The sequence below is a fragment of the Ranitomeya imitator genome, chromosome 10, assembly GCF_032444005.1.
Source record: "Ranitomeya imitator isolate aRanImi1 chromosome 10, aRanImi1.pri, whole genome shotgun sequence".
Taxonomy (NCBI): Eukaryota; Metazoa; Chordata; class Amphibia; order Anura; family Dendrobatidae; genus Ranitomeya; species Ranitomeya imitator.
The window spans coordinates 4,109,119-4,125,726 of NC_091291.1; the positions used below are offsets into that span (position 1 = coordinate 4,109,119).

Here is a 16,608-nt window from a genome sequence, read left to right on the forward strand (position 1 = left end):
GGTGCTGTATAGAGGGGCCCTGTGACCGGTGCTGTATAGAGGGGCCCTGTGACCGGTGCTGTATAGAGGGGCCCTGTGACCGGTGCTGTATAGAGGGGCCCTGTGACCGGTGCTGTATAGAGGGGTCCTGTGACCGGTGCTGTATAGAGGGGTCCTGTGACCGGTGCTGTATAGAGGGGTCCTGTGACCGGTGCTGTATAGAGGGGTCCTGTGACCGGTGCAGTATAGAGGGGTCCTGTGACCGATGCAGTATAGAGGGGCCCTGTGACCGGTGCTGTATAGAGGGGCCCTGTGACCGGTGCTGTATAGAGGGGTCCTGTGACCGATGCTGTATAGAGGGGCCCTGTGACCGGTGCTGTATAGAGGGGCCCTGTGACCGGTGCTGTATAGAGGGGTCCTGTGACCGGTGCTGTATAGAGGGGTCCTGTGACCGGTGCTGTATAGAGGGGTCCTGTGACCGATGCTGTATAGAGGGGTCCTGTGACCGGTGCTGTATAGAGGGGTCCTGTGACCGATGCTGTATAGAGGGGTCCTGTGACCGGTGCTGTATAGAGGGGCCCTGTGACCGGTGCTGTATAGAGGGGCCCTGTGACCGGTGCTGTACAGAGGGGCCCTGTGACCGGTGCTGTACAGAGGGGCCCTGTGACCGGTGCTGTATAGAGGGGCCCTGTGACCGGTGCTGTATAGAGGGGCCCTGTGACCGGTGCTGTATAGAGGGGCCCTGTGACCGCTGCTGTATAGAGGGGTCCTGTGACCGGTGCTGTATAGAGGGGTCCTGTGACCGGTGCTGTATAGAGGGGCCCTGTGACCGGTGCTGTATAGAGGGGCCCTGTGACCGGTGCTGTATAGAGGGGCCCTGTGACCGGTGCTGTATAGAGGGGCCCTGTGACCGCTGCTGTATAGAGGGGTCCTGTGACCGGTGCTGTATAGAGGGGCCCTGTGACCGGTGCAGTATAGAGGGGTCCTGTGACCGGTGCTGTATAGAGGGGCCCTGTGACCGGTGCTGTATAGAGGGGTCCTGTGACCGGTGCTGTATAGAGGGGTCCTGTGACCGGTGCAGTATAGAGGGGTCCTGTGACCGGTGCAGTATAGAGGGGTCCTGTGACCGGTGCTGTATAGAGGGGTCCTGTGACCGGTGCTGTATAGAGGGGTCCTGTGACCGGTGCTGTATAGAGGGGTCCTGTGACCGGTGCTGTATAGAGGGGTCCTGTGACCGGTGCAGTATAGAGGGGTCCTGTGACCGGTGCTGTACAGAGGGGCCCTGTGACCGGTGCTGTACAGAGGGGTCCTGTGACCGGTGCTGTATAGAGGGGCCCTGTGACCGGTGCTGTATAGAGGGGTCCTGTGACCGCTGCTGTATAGAGGGGTCCTGTGACCGGTGCTGTATAGAGGGGTCCTGTGACCGGTGCTGTATAGAGGGGCCCTGTGACCGGTGCAGTGTAGAGGGGTCCTGTGACCGGTGCAGTATAGAGGGGCCCTGTGACCGGTGCAGTATAGAGGGGTCCTGTGACCGGTGCAGTATAGAGGGGTCCTGTGACCGGTGCTGTATAGAGGGGCCCTGTGACCGGTGCTGTATAGAGGGGTCCTGTGACCGGTGCAGTATAGAGGGGCCCTGTGACCGGTGCTGTATAGAGGGGTCCTGTGACCGGTGCAGTATAGAGGGGTCCTGTGACCGGTGCTGTATAGAGGGGCCCTGTGACCGGTGCAGTATAGAGGGGTCCTGTGACCGGTGCAGTATAGAGGGGTCCTGTGACCGGTGCAGTATAGAGGGGCCCTGTGACCGGTGCTGTATAGAGGGGTCCTGTGACCGGTGCTGTATAGAGGGGTCCTGTGACCGGTGCTGTATAGAGGGGCCCTGTGACCGGTGCAGTATAGAGGGGTCCTGTGACCGGTGCAGTATAGAGGGGCCCTGTGACCGGTGCAGTATAGAGGGGTCCTGTGACCGGTGCTGTATAGAGGGGTCCTGTGACCGGTGCTGTATAGAGGGGCCCTGTGACTGGTGCAGTACAGAGGGGCCCTGTGACCGGTGCAGTATAGAGGGGTCCTGTGACCGGTGCAGTATAGAGGGGTCCTGTGACCGGTGCAGTATAGAGGGGTCCTGTGACCGGTGCTGTATAGAGGGGGTCCTGTGACCGGTGCTGTATAGAGGGGTCCTGTGACCGGTGCTGTATAGAGGGGCCCTGTGACCGGTGCTGTATAGAGGGGCCCTGTGACCGGTGCTGTATAGAGGGGCCCTGTGACCGGTGCTGTATAGAGGGGTCCTGTGACCGGTGCTGTATAGAGGGGTCCTGTGACCGGTGCTGTATAGAGGGGTCCTGTGACCGGTGCTGTATAGAGGGGTCCTGTGACCGGTGCTGTATAGAGGGGTCCTGTGACCGGTGCAGTATAGAGGGGTCCTGTGACCGGTGCTGTATAGAGGGGCCCTGTGACCGGTGCAGTACAGAGGGGTCCTGTGACCGGTGCTGTATAGAGGGGTCCTGTGACCGGTGCTGTATAGAGGGGCCCTGTGACCGGTGCAGTACAGAGGGGTCCTGTGACCGGTGCTGTATAGAGGGGTCCTGTGACCGGTGCAGTATAGAGGGGTCCTGTGACCGGTGCAGTATAGAGGGGTCCTGTGACCGGTGCTGTATAGAGGGGCCCTGTGACCGGTGCAGTATAGAGGGGCCCTGTGACCGGTGCAGTATAGAGGGGTCCTGTGACCGGTGCTGTATAGAGGGGCCCTGTGACCGGTGCTGTATAGAGGGGCCCTGTGACCGGTGCTGTATAGAGGGGTCCTGTGACCGGTGCAGTATAGAGGGGCCCTGTGACCGGTGCTGTATAGAGGGGCCCTGTGACTGGTGCAGTACAGAGGGGCCCTGTGACCGGTGCTGTATAGAGGGGTCCTGTGACCGGTGCTGTATAGAGGGGCCCTGTGACCGGTGCAGTATAGAGGGGTCCTGTGACCGGTGCTGTATAGAGGGGTCCTGTGACCGGTGCTGTATAGAGGGGTCCTGTGACCGGTGCTGTATAGAGGGGCCCTGTGACTGGTGCAGTACAGAGGGGCCCTGTGACCGGTGCTGTATAGAGGGGTCCTGTGACCGGTGCTGTATAGAGGGGTCCTGTGACCGGTGCTGTATAGAGGGGTCCTGTGACCGGTGCTGTATAGAGGGGCCCTGTGACCGGTGCTGTATAGAGGGGCCCTGTGACCGGTGCAGTATAGAGGGGTCCTGTGACCGGTGCTGTATAGAGGGGTCCTGTGACCGGTGCTGTATAGAGGGGTCCTGTGACCGGTGCTGTATAGAGGGGCCCTGTGACTGGTGCAGTACAGAGGGGCCCTGTGACCGGTGCTGTATAGAGGGGTCCTGTGACCGGTGCTGTATAGAGGGGTCCTGTGACCGGTGCTGTATAGAGGGGTCCTGTGACCGGTGCTGTATAGAGGGGCCCTGTGACCGGTGCAGTATAGAGGGGCCCTGTGACCGGTGCTGTATAGAGGGGTCCTGTGACCGGTGCTGTATAGAGGGGCCCTGTGACCGGTGCTGTATAGAGGGGCCCTGTGACCGGTGCTGTATAGAGGGGTCCTGTGACCGGTGCAGTATAGAGGGGTCCTGTGACCGGTGCTGTATAGAGGGGTCCTGTGACCGGTGCAGTATAGAGGGGTCCTGTGACCGGTGCTGTATAGAGGGGTCCTGTGACCGGTGCAGTATAGAGGGGTCCTGTGACCGGTGCTGTATAGAGGGGCCCTGTGACCGGTGCAGTATAGAGGGGTCCTGTGACCGGTGCTGTATAGAGGGGTCCTGTGACCGGTGCTGTATAGAGGGGTCCTGTGACCGGTGCTGTATAGAGGGGTCCTGTGACCGGTGCAGTATAGAGGGGTCCTGTGACCGGTGCTGTATAGAGGGGTCCTGTGACCGGTGCTGTATAGAGGGGCCCTGTGACCGGTGCTGTATAGAGGGGTCCTGTGACCGGTGCAGTATAGAGGGGTCCTGTGACCGGTGCAGTATAGAGGGGTCCTGTGACCGGTGCAGTATAGAGGGGCCCTGTGACCGGTGCTGTATAGAGGGGCCCTGTGACCGGTGCTGTATAGAGGGGTCCTGTGACCGGTGCTGTATAGAGGGTCCCTGTGACCGGTGCTGTATAGAGGGGCCCTGTGACCGGTGCTGTATAGAGGGGTCCTGTGACCGGTGCTGTATAGAGGGGTCCTGTGACCGGTGCTGTATAGAGGGGTCCTGTGACCGGTGCAGTATAGAGGGGTCCTGTGACCGGTGCTGTATAGAGGGGCCCTGTGACCGGTGCTGTATAGAGGGGCCCTGTGACCGGTGCAGTATAGAGGGGTCCTGTGACCGGTGCTGTATAGAGGGGTCCTGTGACCGGTGCTGTATAGAGGGGTCCTGTGACCGGTGCTGTATAGAGGGGTCCTGTGACCGGTGCTGTATAGAGGGGTCCTGTGACCGGTGCTGTATGGGGGGGATAGAGACCCCCGGGTGCTGCTGGGGTGAGGATGGGAGCGGCGTCCTCTCACCTGGGCTCCGGCATTGATGGCTGTGAGATGCGGCAACTCTGTCTCCAGGGAAAGATGAGGAGGAGGAGAGAAGAGTGCGGAGACTGAGAGGCCATTACCTCCTCCCTGCAGCACAGGATGCTGAGCTACATGTACCACCCCCATCATATGGACACTGTATCCAAGCCTATTATGTGATTCCATCCGCTGAGCCGTGTATCTAATCCTCTCCTGTGTGATACTGTCTACTGAGCCGTGTATCTAATCCTCTCCTGTGTGATACTGTCTGCTGAGCCGTGTATCTAATCCTATCCTGTGTGATACTGACTGCTGAGCTGTGTATCTAATCCTGTCCTGTGTGATACTGTCTGCTGAGCCGTGTATCTAATCCTCTCCTGTGTGATACTGTCTGCTGAGCCGTGTATCTAATCCTCTCCTGTGTGATACTGACTGCTGAGCCGTGTATCTAATCCTCTCCTGTGTGATACTGACTGCTGAGCTGTATCTAATCCTCTCCTGTGTGATACTGTCTGCTGAGCCGTGTATCTAATCCTCTCCTGTGTGATACTGACTGCTGAGCCGTGTATCTAATCCTCCCCTGTGTGATACGGTCTGCTGAGCCGTGTATCTAATCCTCTCCTGTGTGATACTGACTGCTGAGCTGTATCTAATCCTCTCCTGTGTGATACTGACTGCTGAGCTGTATCTAATCCTCTCTTGTGTGATACTGACTGCTGAGCCGTGTATCTAATCCTCTCCTGTGTGATACTGACTGCTGAGCCGTGTATCTAATCCTATCCTGTGTGATACTGACTGCTGAGCCGTGTATCTAATCCTCTCCTGTGTGATACTGACTGCTGAGCCGTGTATCTAATCCTCTCCTGTGTGATACTGACTGCTGAGCCGTGTATCTAATCCTCTCCTGTGTGATACTGTCTGCTGAGCTGTATCTAATCCTCTCCTGTGTGATACTGACTGCTGAGCCGTGTATCTAATCCTCCCCTGTGTGATACTGACTGCTGAGCTGTATCTAATCCTCCCCTGTGTGATACTGACTGCTGAGCTGTATCTAATCCTCTCCTGTGTGATACTGACTGCTGAGCTGTATCTAATCCTCTCCTGTGTGATACCATCTGCTGAGCCGTGTATCTAATCCTCTCCTGTGTGATACTGACTGCTGAGCCGTGTATCTAATCCTCTCCTGTGTGATACTGACTGCTTAGCCGTGTATCTAATCCTCTCCTGTGTGATACTGACTGCTGAGCCGTGTATCTAATCCTCTCCTGTGTGATACTGGCTGCTGAGCCGTATATCTAATCCTCTCCTGTGTGATACTGACTGCTGAGCCGTGTATCTAATCCTCTCCTGTGTGATACTGACTGCTGAGCTGTGTATCTAATCCTCTCCTGTGTGATACTGTTTGCTGAGCCGTGTATCTAATCCTCTCCTGTGTGATACTGTCTGCTGAGCCGTGTATCTAATCCTCTCCTGTGTGATACTGACTGCTGAGCCGTGTATCTAATCCTCTCGTGTGTGATACTGTCTGCTGAGCCGTGTATCTAATCCTCTCCTGTGTGATACTGTCTGCTGAGCCGTGTATCTAATCCTCTCCTGTGTGATACTGTCTGCTGAGCTGTATCTAATCCTCTCCTGTGTGATACTGACTGCTGAGCCGTGTATCTAATCCTCTCCTGTGTGATACTGACTGCTGAGCCGTGTATCTAATCCTCTCCTGTGTGATACTGACTGCTGAGCCGTGTATCTAATCCTCTCCTGTGTGATACTGACTGCTGAGCTGTGTATCTAATCCTCCCCTGTGTGATACTGACTGCTGAGCCGTGTATCTAATCCTCTCCTGTGTGATACTGTCTGCTGAGCCGTGTATCTAATCCTCTCCTGTGTGATACTGACTGCTGAGCCGTGTATCTAATCCTCTCCTGTGTGATACTGACTGCTGAGCTGTATCTAATCCTCTCCTGTGTGATACTGTCTGCTGAGCCGTGTATCTAATCCTCTCCTGTGTGATACTGACTGCTGAGCCGTGTATCTAATCCTCCCCTGTGTGATACGGTCTGCTGAGCCGTGTATCTAATCCTCTCCTGTGTGATACTGACTGCTGAGCTGTATCTAATCCTCTCCTGTGTGATACTGACTGCTGAGCCGTGTATCTAATCCTCTCCTGTGTGATACTGTCTGCTGAGCTGTATCTAATCCTCTCCTGTGTGATACTGACTGCTGAGCCGTGTATCTAATCCTCTCCTGTGTGATACTGTCTGCTGAGCTGTATCTAATCCTCTCCTGTGTGATACTGACTGCTGAGCCGTGTATCTAATCCTCTCCTGTGTGATACTGACTGCTGAGCTGTATCTAATCCTCTCCTGTGTGATACTGACTGCTGAGCCGTGTATCTAATCCTCTCCTGTGTGATACTGTCTGCTGAACTGTATCTAATCCTCTCCTGTGTGATACTGACTGCTGAGCCGTGTATCTAATCCTCTCCTGTGTGATACTGACTGCTGAGCCGTGTATCTAATCCTCTCCTGTGTGATACTGACTGCTGAGCCGTGTATCTAATCCTCTCCTGTGTGATACTGACTGCTGAGCCGTGTATCTAATCCTCTCCTGTGTGAAACTGACTGCTGAGCCGTGTATCTAATCCTCTCCTGTGTGATACTGTCTGCTGAGCTGTATCTAATCCTCTCCTGTGTGATACTGACTGCTGAGCCGTGTATCTAATCCTCTCCTGTGTGATACTGTCTGCTGAGCCGTGTATCTAATCCTCTCCTGTGTGATACTGACTGCTGAGCCGTGTATCTAATCCTCTCCTGTGTGAAACTGACTGCTGAGCCGTGTATCTAATCCTCTCCTGTGTGATACTGTCTGCTGAGCTGTATCTAATCCTCTCCTGTGTGATACTGTCTGCTGAGCCGTGTATCTAATCCTATCCTGTGTGATACTGACTGCTGAGCCGTGTATCTAATCCTCTCCTGTGTGATACTGACTGCTGAGCCGTGTATCTAATCCTCTCCTGTGTGATACTGTCTGCTGAGCCGTGTATCTAATCCTATCCTGTGTGATACTGTCTGCTGAGCCGTGTATCTAATCCTCTCCTGTGTGATACTGACTGCTGAGCCGTGTATCTAATCCTCTCCTGTGTGATACTGTCTGCTGAGCCGTGTATCTAATCCTGTCCTGTGTGATACTGACTGCTGAGCCGTGTATCTAATCCTCTCCTGTGTGATACTGACTGCTGAGCCGTGTATCTAATCCTCTCCTGTGTGATACTGACTGCTGAGCTGTATCTAATCCTCTCCTGTGTGATACTGACTGCTGAGCCGTGTATCTAATCCTCTCCTGTGTGATACTGACTGCTGAGCTGTATCTAATCCTCTCCTGTGTGATACTGACTGCTGAGCTGTATCTAATCCTCTCCTGTGTGATACTGACTGCTGATCCGTGTATCTAATCCTCTCCTGTGTGATACTGTCTGCTGAGCCGTGTATCTAATCCTCTTCTGTGTGATACTGTCTGCTGAGCCGTGTATCTAATCCTATCCTGTGTGATACTGACTGCTGAGCCGTGTATCTAATCCTCTCCTGTGTGATACTGACTGCTGAGCTGTATCTAATCCTCCCCTGTGTGATACTGTCTGCTGAGCCGTGTATCTAATCCTCTCCTGTGTGATACTGACTGCTGAGCCGTGTATCTAATCCTATCCTGTGTGATACTGACTGCTGAGCCGTGTATCTAATCCTCTCCTGTGTGATACTGACTGCTGAGCCGTGTATCTAATCCTCTCCTGTGTGATACTGACTGCTGAGCCGTGTATCTAATCCTATCCTGTGTGATACTGACTGCTGAACTGTGTATCTAATCCTCTCCTGTGTGATACTGACTGCTGAGCCGTGTATCTAATCCTCTCCTGTGTGATACTGACTGCTGAGCCGTGTATCTAATCCTCTCCTGTGTGATACTGACTGCTGAGCCGTGTATCTAATCCTCTCCTGTGTGATACTGACTGCTGAGCTGTGTATCTAATCCTATCCTGTGTGATACTGACTGCTGAGCCGTGTATCTAATCCTCTCCTGTGTGATACTGACTGCTGAGCCGTGTATCTAATCCTATCCTGTGTGATACTGACTGCTGAGCCGTGTATCTAATCCTATCCTGTGTGATACTATCTGCTGAGCCGTGTATCTAATCCTCTCCTGTGTGATACTGACTGCTGAGCCGTGTATCTAATCCTCTCCTGTGTGATACTATCTGCTGAGCCGTGTATCTAATCCTCTCCTGTGTGATACTGACTGCTGAGCCGTGTATCTAATCCTCTCCTGTGTGATACTGACTGCTGAGCCGTGTATCTAATCCTCTCCTGTGTGATACTGACTGCTGAGCCGTGTATCTAATCCTCTCCTGTGTGATACTGGCTGCTGAGCCGTGTATCTAATCCTCTCCTGTGTGATACTGACTGCTGAGCCGTGTATCTAATCCTCTCCTGTGTGATACTGACTGCTGAGCTGTGTATCTAATCCTCTCCTGTGTGATACTGTTTGCTGAGCCGTGTATCTAATCCTCTCCTGTGTGATACTGTCTGCTGAGCCGTGTATCTAATCCTCTCCTGTGTGATACTGACTGCTGAGCCGTGTATCTAATCCTCTCCTGTGTGATACTGTCTGCTGAGCCGTGTATCTAATCCTCTCCTGTGTGATACTGACTGCTGAGCCGTGTATCTAATCCTCTCCTGTGTGATACTGTTTGCTGAGCCGTATATCTAATCCTCTCCTGTGTGATACTGTCTGCTGAGCCGTGTATCTAATCCTCTCCTGTGTGATACTGACTGCTGAGCCGTGTATCTCATCCTCTCCTGTGTGATACTGACTGCTGAGCCGTGTATCTAATCCTCTCCTGTGTGATACTGTCTGCTGAGCCGTGTATCTAATCCTGTCCTGTGTGATACTGTCTGCTGAGCCGTTTATCTAATCCTCTCCTGTGTGATACTGACTGCTGAGCCGTGTATCTAATCATATCCTGTGTGATACTGACTGCTGAGCCGTGTATCTAATCCTCTCCTGTGTGATACTGACTGCTGAGCCGTGTATCTAATCCTCTCCTGTGTGATACTGACTGCTGAGCCGTGTATCTAATCCTCTCCTGTGTGATACTGACTGCTGAGCCGTGTATCTAATCCTATCCTGTGTGATACTGACTGCTGAGCCGTGTATCTAATCCTCTCCTGTGTGATACTGACTGCTGAGCCGTGTATCTAATCCTATCCTGTGTGATACTGACTGCTGAGCCGTGTATCTAATCCTATCCTGTGTGATACTATCTGCTGAGCCGTGTATCTAATCCTCTCCTGTGTGATACTGACTGCTGAGCCGTGTATCTAATCCTCTCCTGTGTGATACTATCTGCTGAGCCGTGTATCTAATCCTCTCCTGTGTGATACTGACTGCTGAGCCGTGTATCTAATCCTCTCCTGTGTGATACTGACTGCTGAGCCGTGTATCTAATCCTCTCCTGTGTGATACTGACTGCTGAGCCGTGTATCTAATCCTCTCCTGTGTGATACTGGCTGCTGAGCCGTATATCTAATCCTCTCCTGTGTGATACTGACTGCTGAGCCGTGTATCTAATCCTCTCCTGTGTGATACTGACTGCTGAGCTGTGTATCTAATCCTCTCCTGTGTGATACTGTTTGCTGAGCCGTGTATCTAATCCTCTCCTGTGTGATACTGTCTGCTGAGCCGTGTATCTAATCCTCTCCTGTGTGATACTGACTGCTGAGCCGTGTATCTAATCCTCTCCTGTGTGATACTGTCTGCTGAGCCGTGTATCTAATCCTCTCCTGTGTGATACTGACTGCTGAGCCGTGTATCTAATCCTCTCCTGTGTGATACTGTTTGCTGAGCCGTATATCTAATCCTCTCCTGTGTGATACTGTCTGCTGAGCCGTGTATCTAATCCTCTCCTGTGTGATACTGACTGCTGAGCCGTGTATCTAATCCTCTCCTGTGTGATACTGTCTGCTGAGCCGTGTATCTATTCCTGTCCTGTGTGATACTGTCTGCTGAGCCGTTTATCTAATCCTCTCCTGTGTGATACTGACTGCTGAGCCGTGTATCTAATCCTCTCCTGTGTGATACTGACTGCTGAGCCGTGTATCTAATCCTCTCCTGTGTGATACTGACTGCTGAGCCGTGTATCTAATCCTCTCCTGTGTGATACTGTCTGCTGAGCCGTGTATCTAATCCTCTCCTGTGTGATACTGACTGCTGAGCCGTGTATCTAATCCTCTCCTGTGTGATACTGACTGCTGAGCCGTGTATCTAATCCTATCCTGTGTGATACTGTCTGCTGAGCCGTGTATCTAATCCTGTCCTGTGTGATACTGACTGCTGAGCAGTGTATCTAATCCTCTCCTGTGTGATACTGTCTGCTGAGCCGTGTATCTAATCCTGTCCTGTGTGATACTGACTGCTGAGCAGTGTATCTAATCCTCTCCTGTGTGATACTGTCTGCTGAGCCGTGTATCTAATCCTCTCCTGTGTGATACTGACTGCTGAGCCGTGTATCTAATCCTCTCCTGTGTGATACTGACTGCTGAGCCGTGTATCTAATCCTCTCCTGTGTGATACTGACTGCTGAGCCGTGTATCTAATCCTCTCCTGTGTGATACTGACTGCTGAGCAGTGTATCTAATCCTCTCCTGTGTGATACTGTCTGCTGAGCCGTGTATCTAATCCTGTCCTGTGTGATACTGACTGCTGAGCCGTGTATCTAATCCTCTCCTGTGTGATACTGTCTGCTGAGCCGTGTATCTAATCCTCTCCTGTGTGATACTGACTGCTGAGCCGTGTATCTAATCCTCTCCTGTGTGATACTGTCTGCTGAGCCGTGTATCTAATCCTCTCCTGTGTGATACTGACTGCTGAGCCGTGTATCTAATCCTCTCCTGTGTGATACTGACTGCTGAGCCGTGTATCTAATCCTATCCTGTGTGATACTGACTGCTGAGCCGTGTATCTAATCCTCTCCTGTGTGATACTGTCTGCTGAGCCGTGTATCTAATCCTCTCCTGTGTGATACTGACTGCTGAGCCGTGTATCTAATCCTCTCCTGTGTGATACTGACTGCTGAGCCGTGTATCTAATCCTCTCCTGTGTGATACTGACTGCTGAGCCGTGTATCTAATCCTCTCCTGTGTGATACTGACTGCTGAGCCGTGTATCTAATCCTGTCCTGTGTGATACTGACTGCTGAGCCGTGTATCTAATCCTCTCCTGTGTGATACTGACTGCTGAGCCGTGTATCTAATCCTCTCCTGTGTGATACTGACTGCTGAGCCGTGTATCTAATCCTCTCCTGTGTGATACTGACTGCTGAGCCGTGTATCTAATCCTCTCCTGTGTGATACTGACTGCTGAGCTGTGTATCTAATCCTCTCCTGTGTGATACTGACTGCTGAGCCGTGTATCTAATCCTCTCCTGTGTGATACTGACTGCTGAGCCGTGTATCTAATCCTGTCCTGTGTGATACTGACTGCTGAGCCGTGTATCTAATCCTCTCCTGTGTGATACTGACCGCTGAGCCGTGTATCTAATCCTCTCCTGTGTGATACTGACTGCTGAGCCGTGTATCTAATCCTCTCCTGTGTGATACTGACTGCTGAGCCGTGTATCTAATCCTCTCCTGTGTGATACTGACTGCTGAGCCGTGTATCTAATCCTCTCCTGTGTGATACTGACTGCTGAGCCGTGTATCTAATCATATCCTGTGTGATACTGACTCCTGAGCCGTGTATCTAATCCTCTCCTGTGTGATACTGACTGCTGAGCCGTGTATCTAATCCTCTCCTGTGTGATACTGACTGCTGAGCCGTGTATCTAATCCTCTCCTGTGTGATACTGACTGCTGAGCTGTGTATCTAATCCTCTCCTGTGTGATACTGACTGCTGAGCCGTGTATCTAATCCTCTCCTGTGTGATACTGACTGCTGAGCCGTGTATCTAATCATATTCTGTGTGATACTGACTCCTGATCCGTGTATCTAATCCTCTCCTGTGTGATACTGACTGCTGAGCCGTGTATCTAATCCTCTCCTGTGTGATACTGACTGCTGAGCCGTGTATCTAATCCTCTCCTGTGTGATACTGACTGCTGAGCTGTGTATCTAATCCTCTCCTGTGTGATACTGACTGCTGAGCCGTGTATCTAATCCTCTCCTGTGTGATACTGTCTGCTGATCTGTGTATCTAATCCTCTCCTGTGTGATACTGTCTGCTGATCTGTGTATCTAATCCTCTCCTGTGTGATACTGTCTGCTGATCTGTGTATCTAATCCTCTCCTGTGTGATACTGACTGCTGAGCCGTGTATCTAATCCTCTCCTGTGTGATACTGACTGCTGAGCCGTGTATCTAATCCTCTCCTGTGTGATACTGTCTGCTGATCTGTGTATCTAATCCTCTCCTGTGTGATACTGTCTGCTGATCTGTGTATCTAATCCTCTCCTGTGTGATACTGTCTGCTGATCTGTGTATCTAATCCTCTCCTGTGTGATACTGACTGCTGAGCCGTGTATCTAATCCTCTCCTGTGTGATACTGACTGCTGAGCCGTGTATCTAATCCTCTCCTGTGTGATACTCAATGCTGAGCCGTGTATCTAATCCTATCCTGTGTGATACTGACTGCTGAGCCGTGTATCTAATCCTATCCTGTGTGATACTGTCTGCTGAGCCGTGTATCTAACCCTCTCCTGTGTGATACTGACTGCTGAGCCGTGTATCTAATCCTCTCCTGTGTGATACTGACTGCTGAGCCGTGTATCTAATCCTCTCCTGTGTGATACTCAATGCTGAGCCGTGTATCTAATCCTCTCCTGTGTGATACTGACTGCTGAGCCGTGTATCTCATCCTCTCCTGTGTGATACTGACTGCTGAGCCGTGTATCTAATCCTATCCTGTGTGATACTGACTGCTGAGCCGTGTATCTAATCCTCTCCTGTGTGATACTGACTGCTGAGCCGTGTATCTCATCCTCTCCTGTGTGATACTGTCTGCTGAGCTGTGTATCTAATCCTCTCCTGTGTGATACTGACTGCTGAGCCGTGTATCTAATCCTCTCCTGTGTGATATCTAATGAGATAAATGGTAAATTCCTTTGGTTCAGGATCGGTTACAGGTTATTCTGGATTATCGGATATTCATGGACTAGTAGATATAATATGCAAATTACCTCTTCTGAGAAAAATAGATGGTATGTCACTCTCCATAAGGGCAGTCCCACACGTCCAGATAATTGCGGTACCGGAATTATCCGTGTCCGTGTGCCCGTGCGTTTCTGTGGCACATCAGTGTGACGCCCGTGTGCCGCCCGTATGCCCACTGGGTACCACAGAGGGTGGGTGGGGGGTGGGGACATGGACCTTTATTTTAAACACGATTATTCTCTACAGCAAACGCTGCTGCAGAGAAGATATGAATCGCGGCTTCAGCACCAGATGCAGGGGACAGCGCTAAACTTTAGCGCTGTCTCCTGCACGGTGCGTGTGGTACCCAGTGGGCACACGGGCGGCACACGGGCGACACACTGATGTGCCACAGAAACGTAGGGGCACATGGACACGGATAATTCCGGTACCGCAATTATCTGGACCTGTGAGACTGCCCTTTGTCACACGGAGACACGGTCCGCAAAAAATCTATGACCTCTGCACAGAAGCATTGTGGCTCCGGTACGTGAGGAAACTGTCACCACACGTACCGGAGCCACTGACGTGTGACACCGGCCTAAGGAGACACGTTGCCCTTCGACCCCAGTCCAGAGCCTCTCACCGAGCCAAATTAGTTCTCACGCTTCGCACTGACGAGGGCCAACAGCCCGAAACACCGAGTCTGCGAATTGAGATACTGATTTGGCTTTAATCCTAAGTCATATTGCACGACTCGTTAGAGGGTTGATTGTGACTTGTAAGATCGCTGCTTCCAACAGGTGGCGCTATAGAGTTAAGTCCTCTTTTTCTCAGAAGAGGCAATTTGCATATTATATTTCCCAGAGGAGCATTGCACGGTGAATAAGCCTCCTCACCTTGACAAGCCAGAGCTGCTATGTCACTCTCCATAAGGAGAAACGATGCCCCTTAGACCCCTGGACCAGTAGAAACATTTTCCATTACAGCTGTTTGAAATCTATTCCTGACAGAGTCTGATATCACCTCATAGGCTGCCGGATTATCAGACGTTATGGAGCAGTGGATGCCGGATTATCAGACGTTATGGAGCAGTGGATGCCGGATTATCAGACGTTATGGAGCAGTGGATGCCGGATTATCAGACGTTATGGAGCAGTGGATGCCGGATTATCAGACGTTATGGAGCAGTGGATGCCGGATTATCAGACGTTATGGAGCAGTGGATGCCGGATTATCAGACATTATGGAGCAGTGGATGCCGGATTATCAGACGTTATGGAGCAGTGGATGCCGGATTATCAGACGTTATGGAGCAGTGGATGCCGGATTATCAGACGTTATGGAGCAGTGGATGCCGGATTATCAGACGTTATGGAGCAGTGGATGCCGGATTATCAGACGTTATGGAGCAGTGGATGCCGGATTATCAGACGTTATGGAGCAGTGGATGCCGGATTATCAGACGTTATGGAGCAGTGGATGCCGGATTATCAGACGTTATGGAGCAGAGGATGTCGGATTATCAGACGTTATGGAGCAGTGGATGCCGGATTATCAGACGTTATGGAGCAGTGGATGCCGGATTATCGGACGTTATGGAGCAGTGGATGCCGGATTATCAGACGTTATGGAGCAGTGGATGTCGGATTATCAGACGTTATGGAGCAGTGGCTGTCGGATTATCGGACATTATTGAGCAGTGGATGCCGGATTATCAGACATTATTGAGCAGTGGATGCCGGATTATCAGACATTATTGAGCAGTGGATGTCGGATTATCAGACATTATTGAGCAGTGGATGCCGGATTATCAGACGTTATGGAGCAGTGGATGCCGGATTATCAGACGTTATGGAGCAGAGGCTGTCGGATTATCGGACATTATTGAGCAGTGGCTGTCGGATTATCGGACATTATTGAGCAGTGGATGCCGGATTATCAGACGTTATGGAGCAGTGGATGCCGGATTATCAGACGTTATTGAGCAGTGGCTGTCGGATTATCAGACATTATTGAGCAGTGGCTGTCGGATTATCGGACGTTATGGAGCAGTGGATGCCGGATTATCAGACGTTATGGAGCAGTGGATGCCGGATTATCAGACGTTATGGAGCAGTGGATGCCGGATTATCAGACGTTATGGAGCAGTGGATGCCGGATTATCAGACGTTATGGAGCAGTGGATGCCGGATTATCAGACATTATTGAGCAGTGGATGCCGGATTATCAGACGTTATGGAGCAGTGGATGCCGGATTATCAGACGTTATGGAGCAGTGGATGCCGGATTATCGGACATTATTGAGCAGTGGATGCCGGATTATCAGACGTTATGGAGCAGTGGATGCCGGATTATCAGACGTTATGGTGCAGTGGATGCCGGATTATCAGACATTATTGAGCAGTGGATGCCGGATTATCAGACATCATTGAGCAGTGGATGCCGGATTATCAGACGTTATGGAGCAGTGGATGCCGGATTATCAGACATTATTGAGCAGTGGATGCCGGATTATCAAACATTATTGAGCAGAGGCTGTCGGATTATCAGACATTATTGAGCAGTGGATGCCGGATTATCGGACATTATTGAGCAGTGGATGCCGGATTATCAGACATTATTGAGCAGTGGATGCCGGATTATCGGACATTATTGAGCAGTGGATGCCGGATTATCAGACATTATTGAGCAGTGGATGCCGGATTATCAGACATTATGGAGCAGTGGATGCCGGATTATCGGACGTTATGGAGCAGTGGATGCCGGATTATCAGACGTTATGGAGCAGTGGATGCCGGATTATCGGACGTTATGGAGCAGTGGATGCCGGATTATCAGACGTTATGGAGCAGAGGCTGTCGGATTATCAGACGTTATGGAGCAGTGGATGCCGGATTATCGGACGTTATGGAGCAGTGGATGCCGGATTATCGGA

At 51.7% G+C, this 16,608-nt stretch overlaps 1 protein-coding gene across 3 annotated transcripts in view; it reads right to left on the reverse strand.

The window, feature by feature from the left end:
* Window positions 1-4,627, reverse strand: part of ANO7 (anoctamin 7) — a 69,070-nt gene extending 64,443 nt beyond the window's left edge. For all 3 annotated transcript variants that reach the window (XM_069742050.1, XM_069742049.1, XM_069742048.1), the window contains exon 1: window positions 4,499-4,627. The gene's annotated coding sequence lies outside the window, so the exon portion shown is untranslated. The remainder of the gene's footprint in view (window positions 1-4,498) is intronic.
* Window positions 4,628-16,608: the final 11,981 nt, after the last annotated feature.